Genomic DNA, 13,115 nt, shown 5'->3' with positions numbered 1-13,115 from the left:
TTTTCTTATTTTCCTCAATTAAGTTGGAAAAATAGGATGATCGAGTGGCAGTGAGGGCTCTTCGATACTGTACGGTACTGTCTTTCCAAGCTAGTCGGAAGACTTCCAGTTTGATGTAACGCCATTTCCGTTCCAATTTTCTGGAAGCTTGCTTCAGGGCTCAGGTATTTTCTGTATACCAGGGAGCTAGTTTCTTATGACAAATATTTTTTGTTTTTAGGGGTGGCGATTGTGTCTAGGGTATTACGCAAGGTTAAATTGAGTTCCTCAGTTAGGTGGTTAACTCATTTTTGTAATCTGACATCCTTGGGTAGGTGGATGGATGGGCATCTCGGAATCTTTGCGTTGTCCGAGAATTTATAGCACGACTTTTGATGATCCTTGGTTGGGGTCTGAGCAGATTATTTGTTGCGATTGCAAACGCAATAAAATGGTGGTCCGATAGTCCAGGATTATGAGGAAAAACATTAAGAGCCACAACATTTATTCCACGGGACAAAACTAGGTCCAGAGTATGACTGTGGCAGTGAGTCCGGAGACATGTTGGAGAAAACCCACAGTCGATGATTGCTCCGAAAGTCTTTTGGAGTGGGTCTGTGGACTTTTCCATGTGAATATTAAAGTCACCAAAAATTAGAATGACTACAAGATCCGATAGGAATTCAGGGAACTCAGTGAGGAACGCTGTATACGGCCCAGGAGGCCTGTAAACAGTTGCTATAAAAAGTGATTGAGTAGCCTGCATAGATTTCATGACTAGAAGCTCAAAAGATGAAAACGCAAGTTGTTTTTTTTGTAAATTGAAATTTATCGTAAATGTTAGCAACACCTCTGCCTTTGCGGGATGCACGGGGATATGGTCACTAGTGTAACCAGGAGGACAGGCCTCATTTAACACAGCAAATTCATCAGGCTTAAGCCATGTTTCAGTCATGCCAATCACATCAAGATTATGATCGGTGATTAGTTCATTGACTATAACTGCCTTGGAAGTGAGGGATCTAACATTAAGTAGCCCTATTTTGAGATGTGAGATATCACAATCTCTTTCAATAATGACAAATTGGAGGAGGTCTTTATTTCAGTGAGATTGGTAAGGCGAACACTGCCATGTTTAGTTTTGCCCATCCTAGATTGAGGCACAGACACCGATCAATGGGGATAGCTGAGCTGACTACACTGACTGCGCTAGTGGCAGACTCCACTAAGCTGTCAGGCTGGCTATCTCATTGTGTAGCTAGGGGAGTTATATCACACTACCGCAATAAACAAAGTTAACACGCAGAGACTCCGAGACCACTGAGTGCTTTTGAAGTGGTAGGTAAGGTGCGAAATACGGAGCCCATCTCCGCTGCACTGTATCCGCATGATGGACTGCGCCCTACACACTGAAGCAAGGCCAATTTGCAATGAATATAGGCTACAAGGTATATAGGGTAATTCACCTATTACAAACAGCCTATGTGAATGCAGATGTTGTACACACAGATGTCTTAAGAAAATAATTCAAACTGAATGCAGAAAGTAATTGCCTAGTTATTCGTGCAAAACAAAAGTACTGACTTACAGTTTGTCTTAGAATACTGACGCAACTGCGAATGCGAACAAATGAATGTGAACAAAACAGCAGTAGGGCGACCTATAGGCCTAGAAATAAAATATCAGATCGACAAAGGCATGAAACAATCTATATTTAGGCTAGTTACATTAACAGTAAACAAACTCAATAAAGGCGAAAGCAAACGACAACAAAAAAACTGCCTACTACAGTGAGCTGAAGCCATGCACAGCTGTCTTGCCAAAGAAATAGGCCTATAGGCCCGCATCAAACAGAAAAATCATGCAGCTAGTGAGTTCAGCAACACGTGATATGGCACAAAACACTTCTGTGGATCAAGTTCAACCCAACCACGTACTCAATTAAGCAATGCCGTCCTACCATTAACACGTTTCCAATACGTGCAGTTCCATTTTTACAACCACGAAAAGCAATAGGCTACCAAGGAAGCCTACATTCTATTTCTATGATGAAACATACCAATATCCAGCTATACCCAGGGGCGTAATTTGGGTTCTTACATTGGAATTATGTTGAATTCTGCGTATATACCACAATAAACATTATTAGTTCAAATGCCAAGGTCATTGAGTGCTTTTGACCAAGAAGTGGCAGGTTGGCACACTCTCCATTGCAAAGAGCAAATTTAACCAGAACCATGCACAATGCACGTCCTCAAATTAATGACCATCTTCTTGTAGCAGGCATTATAGAAATTTAACACAGGTCTCATAAACAATGTCTCAAGCACAAGTGAGTAGCCAGCTAATCTTTGTATTTCAAGTCTAGCCAACCTGGATCATTCAGACCCCTTGATTTCCCCCCCTATTCTAAAATTGCTCAAATAGTTATTTTCCGGGCCTCCCGGGTGGAGCAGTGGTCATCGCAGCGCTAGCTGTGCCACCAGAGACTCTGGGTTCGCGCCCAGGCTCTGTCGCAGCCGGCCGCGACCGGGAGGTCCGTGGGGCGACGCACAATTGGCCTAGCGTCGTCCGGGTCAGGGAGGGTTTGGCCGGTAGGGATATCCTTGTCTCATCGCGCACCAGCGACTCCTGTGGCGGGCCGGGCGCAGTGCGCGCTAACCAAGGTAGCCAGGTGCACGGTGTTTCCTCCGACACATTGGTGCGGCTGACTTTCGGGTTGGAGGCGCGCTGTTTTAAGAAGCAGTGCAGCTTGGTTGGGTTGTGTTTCGGAGGACGCATGGCTTTCGACCTTCGTCTCTCCCGAGCCCGTACGGGAGTTGTAGCGATGAAACAAGATAGTAATTACTAACAATTGGATACCACTAAATTGTGGAGAAAAAAAAGATATATAAAAAAAATATATAGTTATTTTCCTCATCAATCTACACACAATACCCCATATTTACATAAGTATTGAAAGAGATTTGCATCAGTTCAAATCTGGTATCAGGACAAAATGTGATTCAGAGTCACCGAATATACTTTAAGTATTTTAATTAAACTCAAGCGATAAATGGTAAATGCAATTTTCGTATATACGGGTTCACTGTATCAGCGCGCAGAGTAGAACAGAGAACTCTGGAATGTGCTCATACAACAGTTTTTATACTATGACAGCTTTAGTTCCAACCCGTCCGTTGGCCTATCACAGTAGAGGCTGAGCGCGGCTTAAACTTTGCTCAGCCTATGCTGGCACTCGGACTGGTCCCAGTCCCTTGGTGCTCACATCTGTCCACATCTGGTCGTTGCGTAGATTAGCTCCGTCTTGTGTCTCCCCGTCGATTCTACACTCAAACAGTTCCTTATTTGGTATTGTGTAGGGCCCTACCCTCCCTGGTTGGCTTAGAGATATGCACCCCTCCCCTCTCCAGATTGACCACAGCTTGTATAGCCTGTCCGTCTATGTTGATCAGTCTTTACACACCTACACACACATCTGTATTGTTTGTGTGTGTGTGTGTGTAACAAAACAATATTCATCTTCAAACAATATGGTAGTGGGATATAGTGCATAAACATAAATCCTAACAGTATTGGTAGTGGCAGATTAGCTGGTTAGAGCTTTTAAATAGGCTAATAACACTAATGCCTTTTATTGCTAGCTAAGAAGCTAACTAAACTCTGTAGTGGTGGGGCGTAAGGCAGAGTTGAGTGAAGCACCTTCAACTGTAAACTTGACCCGTCCTTTATAAATGAAATATTACAGGCGGAGGCATATCACGTTATTCACGTAGCCTTCCACGTTATTCACGTAGCCCACCACAGATGAGCAAAGTTTTTTTATTTTTTTTATGGAGACCCAAAGGAGTCGTACCTAACCACCCAGTGGCTTTCTATAGTCCCCCTACACACAAACTCGCACGCACTCCGTGGCGTGCTCTGTCCATGGTGCTGGTACAGCGCCGCAGAGATACCGATTTTGCGCCAACCTGTCACTCGATCATTTTAACTTCAGGGGCATAAAACTGAAGAGGCACGAGTTTCAACTGAGCCCCATTTTACCCCCATGTGGAACTGGGCCCGCAAGCAGAGCTGTTTTATGGAAATCTAAATATCCTGTGCTTTTTCATTTGGTTCATAGGCGCATACAGACACAGCTTGGCTACATTGTAACTGTGAAGCGCCATGGTGCGCTTGTATACTGTTCCTTTTCTAACTGAATGAAAACATTTTGAACAACGTGATTTAACTTATTTAAGTTGGGGTATAGATGACAAAAATGCAGAATGGCGTTAAATTATTAGGCCTACTGATTATTTCTCACTATCTACTTGCGAGCTACTCATTAACAGCCCACGCGCTACCGGACATGCAGTTTTCTGCTAAGGTGCAACCTTAGGTAGGTCAATGGAAGGTTACTCCGAGTCAGTCTGCGCTACAACAAAGCCTAATCAGACATGCATGTGCTCATAATGGTTTTAACAGGCAAAGTGAGATAATACAATGAATTTGCTCATGGTGCACGCAGCTCAAATTATATGTGACAACACCATTGGACCAACACCTTCGGACATGAAACAACGATACAAATGTAACAGCACAACAAAATAGAAAAACTATTTTATTTTGCAGTTGCTTTTTTCATTTTAAACCTCAGTGGTGCAACTAGTGCTTTTTAAGTGCACTGTAAACGGTGTGCGCAGGAGCAAAGCAAGGTCAAAACCATTCATCTTTTTGATATAATTATATATATAATTAATTATATCATATATAAAATGGACATATCTATTTTAATACAGACCAGCTCAAAACAATATTAATCAATGAAAACGACAAATTACCCAATGGATCTTTGTAATATTCTGGTAAAAAAGTGGGGGTGCAATGTTTTGCAATGTTTACATGTTTTTGCACCCCCACTTTTTTTACCTATTACCCTATTTTGAAAGTGGTGATGCAGCTGCTTCTGTTTTCTCCGTTGCTCAGGCACCTATATACACACACACACACACACACACACACACACGCACACAAAACAGAGACCCAGAGGTATAACCACACACAAAGGTCAGTTCAGCAGTGTTTGTTCAGCGTTGCCCTTGATAATGTCCTGGTGCATCTGGTGTTTCCAAGAGCAGTGAAAGTAAGTTATTCTATTTTTGTATTGATGTTCACATAGCGTTTGTTATACAGTTGACACAAATTGGTCATTTGTATTGATCTACAAAGAATAGTGTGTAGACCTACAAAATTCCAAAACTACAAGGCTACTTGCCACGTCACTTGCATGATGTATTGCCTATTGCAACACAATGTTTTTCAGTATGCTGTCATAGCCGTAATACGGCTGATTTAGTGTCTCTATACTACCACTAGATGGTGATGTTGTAACACATTCCATTGAGAATATAAACAAACATTCCCCTAAACTCATCTGGGAGTAATAAACCTCTGCACTAGAGTCTGATCCCAGAAAGAGGCAGCCTGACTCGCCTACATCTCAGTCTCCTCAAACATTGATACCACCCTTGTATGTTCCTTGAGGTACTATTCTGGGACTACTGTTAATATGGATATCAAATGGACCTCAACCATCACATTTGCAATTTTTCCTTTTCGATTTTGCCCTTGGGCAAGGGTGCTCCTACAGACATTCACATTGAGACAGTGAACGTCAGTGAAGATCAGTCGTCACCTTGCCTAATCTACGTCCCTTTCTAACCCTCATTGGTTAGCTATATCATTCCAAGTCTTTGGCAACTGAGGAATGTGTGTAAACAGAGCATTGTGACCTTCTGGCTCTAGAAGCTCTGCCTGGAGTAGCTGAAGTTCCCCCAGCCAGTGACAGGCCAATGAAAGGATGACTTGTGACTCTGTTAGCCAACCCAACTGCCACTACCTACTTCCTGGTGGGAAACAGGAAGTGTTGCAACCCCCTGACTGCTGGTGTTTGTGAGGCTAACGCAGGACACACTGGAGCTCGCGCACTTCCCTCCCTCTCATCATGAGATGATATGGCATTTGCCTTTTGAGAAGGTACCGTGGGGTCTGAAATTATTGTCACCCTTGGCCTTGATAAAGATGAGCAATAATGACAGTATAAAATAAATAATTCAAATACTGAGCTACATTGTATGCAAGAAAAATTGGGAAATTATTTTATACTAATACAATTGCTCAGAGAACGTAATACAAAACATATTGAATTTGTATAAATAAAGTAGTCAAAGGTTTAGTATTCAGTCTCATATTCCCAGCAAGCAATGACAACATCAAGCTTGTGACTCTACAAACATGTTGGATGCCTTCGCAGTTCGTTTTGGTGGGGTTTCAGATTATTTTGTTCCCAATAGAATCAAATAATGTTATTAGTCACAGGCGCCGAACACGACAGGTGTAGACAGTGAAATGCGTACTTACAAACCCCTAACCAACAATGCAGTTTAAAAAATATGAATAAGAAGTAAAAGTAACAAGTAGTTAAAGAGCAGCAGTAAAATGACAATAGAGAGTCTAGGCTATATACAGGGGGTACCGGTACAGATTCAATGTGTGGGGGCACCGGTTAGTCGAGGTAATTGAGGTAATATGTACTGTTGAAGAAGTCGGAAGTTTACTTACCCCTTAGCCAAATACATTTAAACTCAGTTTTTCACAATTCCTGACATTTAATCCTCGTAAAAACTCCCTGTCTTAGGTCAGTGAGGGTCACCACTTTATTTTAAGAATGTGAAATGTCAGAATAATAGTAGATAGAATGATTTATTTCAGCTTTTATTTCTTTCATCACATTCCCAATGGGTCAGAAGTTTACACTCAGTTTGTATTTGTTAGCATTGCCTTTAAATTGTTTAACTTGGGTCAAAAGTTTCGGGTAGCCTTCCACAAGCTTCCCACAATAAGTTGGGTGAATTTTGGCCCATTCCTCCTGACAGAGCTGGTGTAACTGAGTCAGGTTTATAGGCCTCCTTGCTCGCACACGCTTTTTCAGTTCTGCCCACAAATGTTCTATAGGGTTGAGATAGGGTTGAGTGCAGGGCTTTGTGATGGCCACTCTAATACATTGACTTTGTTGTCCTTAAGCCATTTTGCCACAACTTTGGAAGTATGCTTGGGGTCATTGTCCATTTGGAAGACCCATTTGCGACCAAGCTTTAACTGCCTGACTGATGTCTTGAGATGTTCCTTCAATATATCCACATCATTTTCCTCCCTCATGATGCCATCTATTTTGTGAAGTCCACCAGACCCTCCTGCTGCAAAGCACCCCCACAACATGATGCTACCAACCCCGTGCTTCACGGTTGGGATGGTGTTCTTCGGCTTGCAAGCTCCCCCTTTTTCCTCCAAACATGATGGTCTTTATGGCCAAACAGTTCTATTTTTGTTTCATCAGACCAGAGGACATTTCTCCAAAAAGTACAATCTTTGTCCCCATGTGCAGTTGCACACCATAGTCTGGCTTTTCTATGGGGGTTTTAGAGCAGTGGCTTCTTCCTTGCTGAGCGGCCTTTCAGGTTATGTCGATATAGGACTCGTTTTACAGTGGATCTTGAAACTTTTGTACCTGTTTCCTCCAGCATCTTCACAAGGTCCTTTGCTGCTGTTCTGGGATTGATTTGCACTTTTCACAGCAAAGTACGTTCATCTCTAGGAGACAGAATGCGTCTCCTTCCTGAGCGGTATGACGCCTGCGTGGTCCCATGGTGTTTATACTTGCGTACTATTGTTTGTACAGATGAACGTGGTACCTTCAAGCGTTTGGAAATTGCTCCCAAGGATGAACCAGACTTGTCAAGGTTTACAATTTTTTTCTGAGGTCTTGGCTGATTTCTTTTGATTTTCCCATGATGTCAAGCAAAGAGGCACTGAGTTTGAAGGTAGGCCTTGAAATACATCCACAGGTACACCTCCAATTGACTCAAATGATGTCAATTAGCCTATCAGAAGCTTTTAAAACCATGTCATCGTTTTCTGGAATTTTCCAAGCTCTTTAAAGGCACAGTCAACTTAGTGTATGTAAACTTCTGACCCACTGGAATTGTGATACAGTGAATTATAACTGAAATAATCTGTCTGTAAACAATTGTTGGAAAAATGACTTGTGTCATGCACAAAGTAGATGTCCTAACCAACTTGCCCAAACTATAGTTTGTTAACAAGAAATTTGTGGAGTGGTTGAAAAACGAGTTTTAATGACTCCAACATAAGTGTATGAAAACTTCCGACTTCAACTGTACATGTAAGTAGAGTTATTAAAGTGACTATGAATAGATAATAATAGTTTTTTGGGGGATGGCGAGGAGCTCCCAACCTGCTCCCACTACAGCCCCGTTGATGAGAATGGGGGCGTGCTCGGTACTCCTTTTCCTGTAGTCCACAATCATCTCTTTTGTCTTGATCACGTTGTGGGAGAGGTTGTCCTGGCACCACACGGCCAGGTCTCTGACCTCCTTATAGGCTGTCTCATCGTTGTTGGTGATCAGGCCTACCACTGTTGTCATCAGCAAACTTAATTGTGGTGTTGGAGTCGTGCCTGGCTGTGCAGTCATGAGTGAACAGGGAGTACAGGAGGGGACGGAACACGCACCCCTGAGGGGCCCCTATGTTGAGGATCAGCGTGGCTGATGTGTTGTTACCTACCCACCTGGGGGCGGCCCGTCAACGTCCAGGATCCAGTTGCAGAGGGAGATGTTTAGTCCCAGGGTCCTTAGCTTATTGATGAGCTTTGAGGGCACTATGGTGTTGAACGCTGAGCTGTAGTCAATGAATAGCATTCTCACATATGTGTTCCTTTTGTCCAGGTGGGAAAGGGCAGTGTGGAGTGCAAATGAGATTGCATCATCTGTGGATCTGTTAGGGTGGTATGCAAATTGGAGTGGGTCTAGGGTTTCTGGGATAATGGTGTTGATGTGAGCCATGACCTGCCTTTCAAAGCACTTCATGGCTACAGATGTGAATGCTATGGGTCGGTAGTCATTTTGTCAGGTAAATAATGTATTGTGTCATTTTGGAGTAACTTTTATTGTAAATAAGAATATATTTTTCTAAACACTTCTTCATTAATGTGGATGCTACTGTACCGTGATTACATATAATCCTGAATGAATCGTGAATAATGATGAGTGCGAAAGTAACAGAAGGTCAAAGATGATACATTTGTTTACATCCCTGTAGTGAGCATTTCGCCTTTGCCAAGATTATCCATCCACCTGATCATGATTAACCTTTACTGCTCCAGCGTTCCGCCAGCGGAACTCCTCCCACATTCCACTGAAAAGGCAGAGCGCGAAATTCAAAATATATTTTTTAGCAGTGGTGGGCCGTCAGGGCCTGCAAGGCCTTCTCTGCTGGCCTAAACATCATCAGAATATAATTTTTTTTTAAATATATTTTCCCACAAATATGTATTAAATTATTCCCCAGAGTAAGAGTTATACTCTTCATTTCATAGCTTTCCTCTTGGTTGCACTGCTTCCAGCCCCAGGTTGAGATTTTGAGGGCTGGTCTTTATGTTAGATCTTTTATCCAATCATATTCAGCCATCATGTGTTGCCAGGGGCCTTCAGAATCAACAGTGCGGGCGCTTGTAGCTTATAGTGAATGGAAATGAAAATTTAGTGTCAACCAATCAGCTTTAGAGTTGGCTATTGTACGCCTTCTGGCTGGCTCCAGTGTTACACAGGAGCCAGCTAGCAGGCGTAGTGCGTGCACGTCTTTTGATTGGATTACCAATATTGAGAGGCAGGTCCTATGGAGATCTAGGAAACTGAATTTGATAAACGAATTAATTCGCGTACTACTAAGCTGTTTTTTCAACCCACAATGGCGGAAGGAGGAGAAGATATCGATTTGGTCGAGGATATAATTATAACGCCATTCTCAAGACGAACTTTTCAAGAAAAGTTAGACATTGTAAGGAGAGGTCGCCCGACGCCACAAAGCCTGTCACAGGCGGGAAAGTGCTTCGTTCGCTCGCCACTTTCAAAGTTTCAACTACGAGCGCTGTCAATGGCTCACAGGCTCCTTGGCTCCGAGAAGCACTGCAAACTGTACTGCTGGGAATGCCTATTATTTGCAAGTGATCGATTTGGTGTTTGGAGCCACACTGGCTTTGCAAACTTGAGTTGTCTAACCAAGGCAGCAACGAGACACCAAAGTACGGCTGGGCACTAACAAGCAATGGTGCTTTTGAAAACTTTTGGGGACACCGGAGTGGATCGACAGCTCAAAGAACAAACGCGCAGGGCAACGGAGCTGCACAATGAAAAGGTGAAGGGAAATATTGAAAAGACTCATTGATTGTGTCATGTTTTGGGGTAAACACTGTTTACCCAAAAATGTCAATTTGTCAATTTCAAGGTGACGCAACGCCTGGTTATACTGCGTTTCTGTCTAAATGTATAGTTTCTAGAGCCATGGCATCATAATGAGGTGGATTAATTCGGGTGGGACTGTGTAGTACCTCACTGAAGGCCCAGGCCCCAGGCCCACGGCACGCCACTGTTTTTTAGAAATATTTAACTTTCACACATTAACAAGTCCAATACAGCAAATGAAAGGTACACATCTTGTGAATCCAGCCAACATGTCCGATTTTTAAAATGTTTTACAGCGAAAACAGCACGTATATTTATGTTAGCTCACCACCAAATACAAAAAAGGAAAGACATTTTTCACAGCACAGGTAGCATGCACAAAGCCAACCTAACTAACCAAGAACCAACCAAACTAACCAACAAACAACTTCATCAGATGACAGTCTTATAACATGTTATTCAATAAATCTATGTTTTGTTCGAAAAATGTGCATATTTCAGATATAAATCATAGTTTACATTGCAGCTACAATCAGAAATTGCACCGTAAGCAGCCAGAATAATTAGACACCAACGTCAAATACCTAAATACTCATCATAAAACATTTCTGAAAAATACATAGTGTACAGCAAATGAAAGACAAGCATCTTGTGAATCCAGCAAATATTTCCGATTTCTTAAGTGTTTTACAGCGAAAACACAATATAGCGTTATATTAGCTTACCACAATAGCCAGAAACACAAGCCATTTCCCAGCAGTAAAAGTTAGCGATCGTGACACACCAGCAAAAGATATATAATTTTTGACTAACCTTGATAAGGTTCATCAGATGACAGTCCTACAACATCAGGTTATACATACACTTATGTTTTGTTCGAAAATGTGCATATTTAGAGCTGAAATCAGTGGTTATACATTGTGCTAACGTAGCTATTTTGTCCCACAACGTCCAGATTTTTTTCTGACACTTTTTCTGACACACATATTCTGACCAAATAGCTATTCATAAACATAACTAAAAAATACATGTTGTATAGGAAATGATAGATACACTAGTTCTTAATGCAATCGCCGTGTTAGAATTCTAAAAATAACTTCATTACCACATAAGGCTTACGTTATGTCGACCGAGTGCCCAAAACCTGGGCGCAAAACTAATAGTACACAGTTCGACAGATATATGAAATAACATCATAAAATGGGTCCTACTTTTGCTGATCTTCCATCAGAATGTTGTACAAGGTGTCCTTTGTCAAGAACAATCGTTGTTTGGATTTAGAACGTCCATTTTCCCTCTTGAATTAGCAAGCGCACTAGCCAAGTGGCGCGAAGCTCTCCTTTCTGAACAAAGGCACACAACGCAACACGCCTAACGTCCCGAATAAATTTCAAAAATCTAATAAAACTATATTGAAAAAACATACTTTACGATGATATTGTCACATGTATCAAATAAAATCAAAGCCGGAGATAGTAGTCGCCTATAACGACAGCTATTCAGAAGGCAAATCCAGGTCCAACTTCGCGCCTTCCTGAAAACATGAAATGGGTGACACGTCATTCCAAGAGGACGTATTCCATCTCAGACCAAGATAAACACTCCATTTCTTCTCTCACTGCATATTGACATCCAGGGGAAGGTGTATGACGTGCATGTATACTAATAGGTATCATGCCCATTTATAGGCAGGACCCAGAAGAGAGCATCGATTTCAGATTTTCCACTTCCTGGTCAGGAAGTTTGTGCCAAATGAGTTCTGTTTTACTCACAGATATAATTCAAACGGTTTTAGAAACTAGAGAGTGTTTTCTATCCAGTAGTAATAATAATATGCATATTGTACGAGCAAGAATTGAGAACGAGGCCGTTTAAATTGGGCACGTTTTTCCCCCAAAGTGAAAACAGCGCCCTCTGTCCTCATCAGGTTAAACAACATGATCAGTACACAGGTGCACCTTGTGCTGGGGACAATATGCAGTTTTGTAACACAACACAAGGCCACAGATTCCTCAAGCTTTGAAGGAGTTTGCAATTGGAATGCTGACTGCAGAATTGTCCACCAGAGCTGTTGCCAGCAAATTGAATGTTCATTTCTCTACCATAAGTGCCTACAACATAATTTTAGAGAATTTGGCAGTATGTCCAACCGGCCTCACAACTGCAGACCACGTGTAACAACGTCAGCCCAGGACCTCCACATCCGGCTTCTTCACCTGCGGGATTGTCACCTGGACAGCTGATGTTTGTGGGTTTGCACAACTGAAGAATTTCTGCGCGAACTGTCAGAAAGCGTCTCAGAGAAGCTGACCTGCGTGCTCGTCATCCTCATCAGGGTCTTGACCTGACTGCAGTTCGGCGTCGTAACTGACTTCAGTGGGCAAAATTCTCACCTTCGATGGCCACTGGCACGTTGGAGAAGTGTGCTCTTCATAGATGAATCCTGGTTTAAACTGCACTGGGCAGATGACAGACCCCGTGTATGGCGTTGTGCGGGCAAGCGTTTTGCTGTTGTCAACGCTGTGAACAGAGTGTCCCATAGTGGCGGTGGGGTTATGGTATGGGCAGGCATGAGCTACACACAACGAACACAATTGCATTTTTATCTATGTCAATTTGAATGCACAGAGATACCCTGACGAGATTCTGAAGCCCATTGTCGTGCCATTCATCCGCCACCTCATGTTTCAGCGTGATATTGCACGGCCCCATGTCGCAAGGATCTGTACTCAATTCCTGGAAGCTGAAAATGTCCCAGATCTTCCATGGCCTGCATACTCACCAGACATGTCACCCATTGAGCATGTTTGGAATGCTCTGGATCGACGTATGACA

At 42.5% G+C, this 13,115-nt stretch overlaps 1 protein-coding gene across 1 annotated transcript in view; it reads left to right on the top strand.

Annotated features, from left to right (window-relative positions):
- The window catches only part of LOC120062239 (transmembrane anterior posterior transformation protein 1 homolog), a 40,609-nt gene that overhangs the window by 5,581 nt on the left and 21,913 nt on the right, over positions 1-13,115 (top strand). The gene's annotated exons all lie outside the window — the stretch shown is intronic.

Source organism: Salvelinus namaycush, chromosome 17 (assembly GCF_016432855.1).
Source record: "Salvelinus namaycush isolate Seneca chromosome 17, SaNama_1.0, whole genome shotgun sequence".
Taxonomy (NCBI): domain Eukaryota; kingdom Metazoa; phylum Chordata; class Actinopteri; order Salmoniformes; family Salmonidae; genus Salvelinus; species Salvelinus namaycush.
The sequence above is the reverse complement of the archived record's forward strand: the minus strand, read 5'-3'. Positions and strand labels throughout refer to the sequence as shown.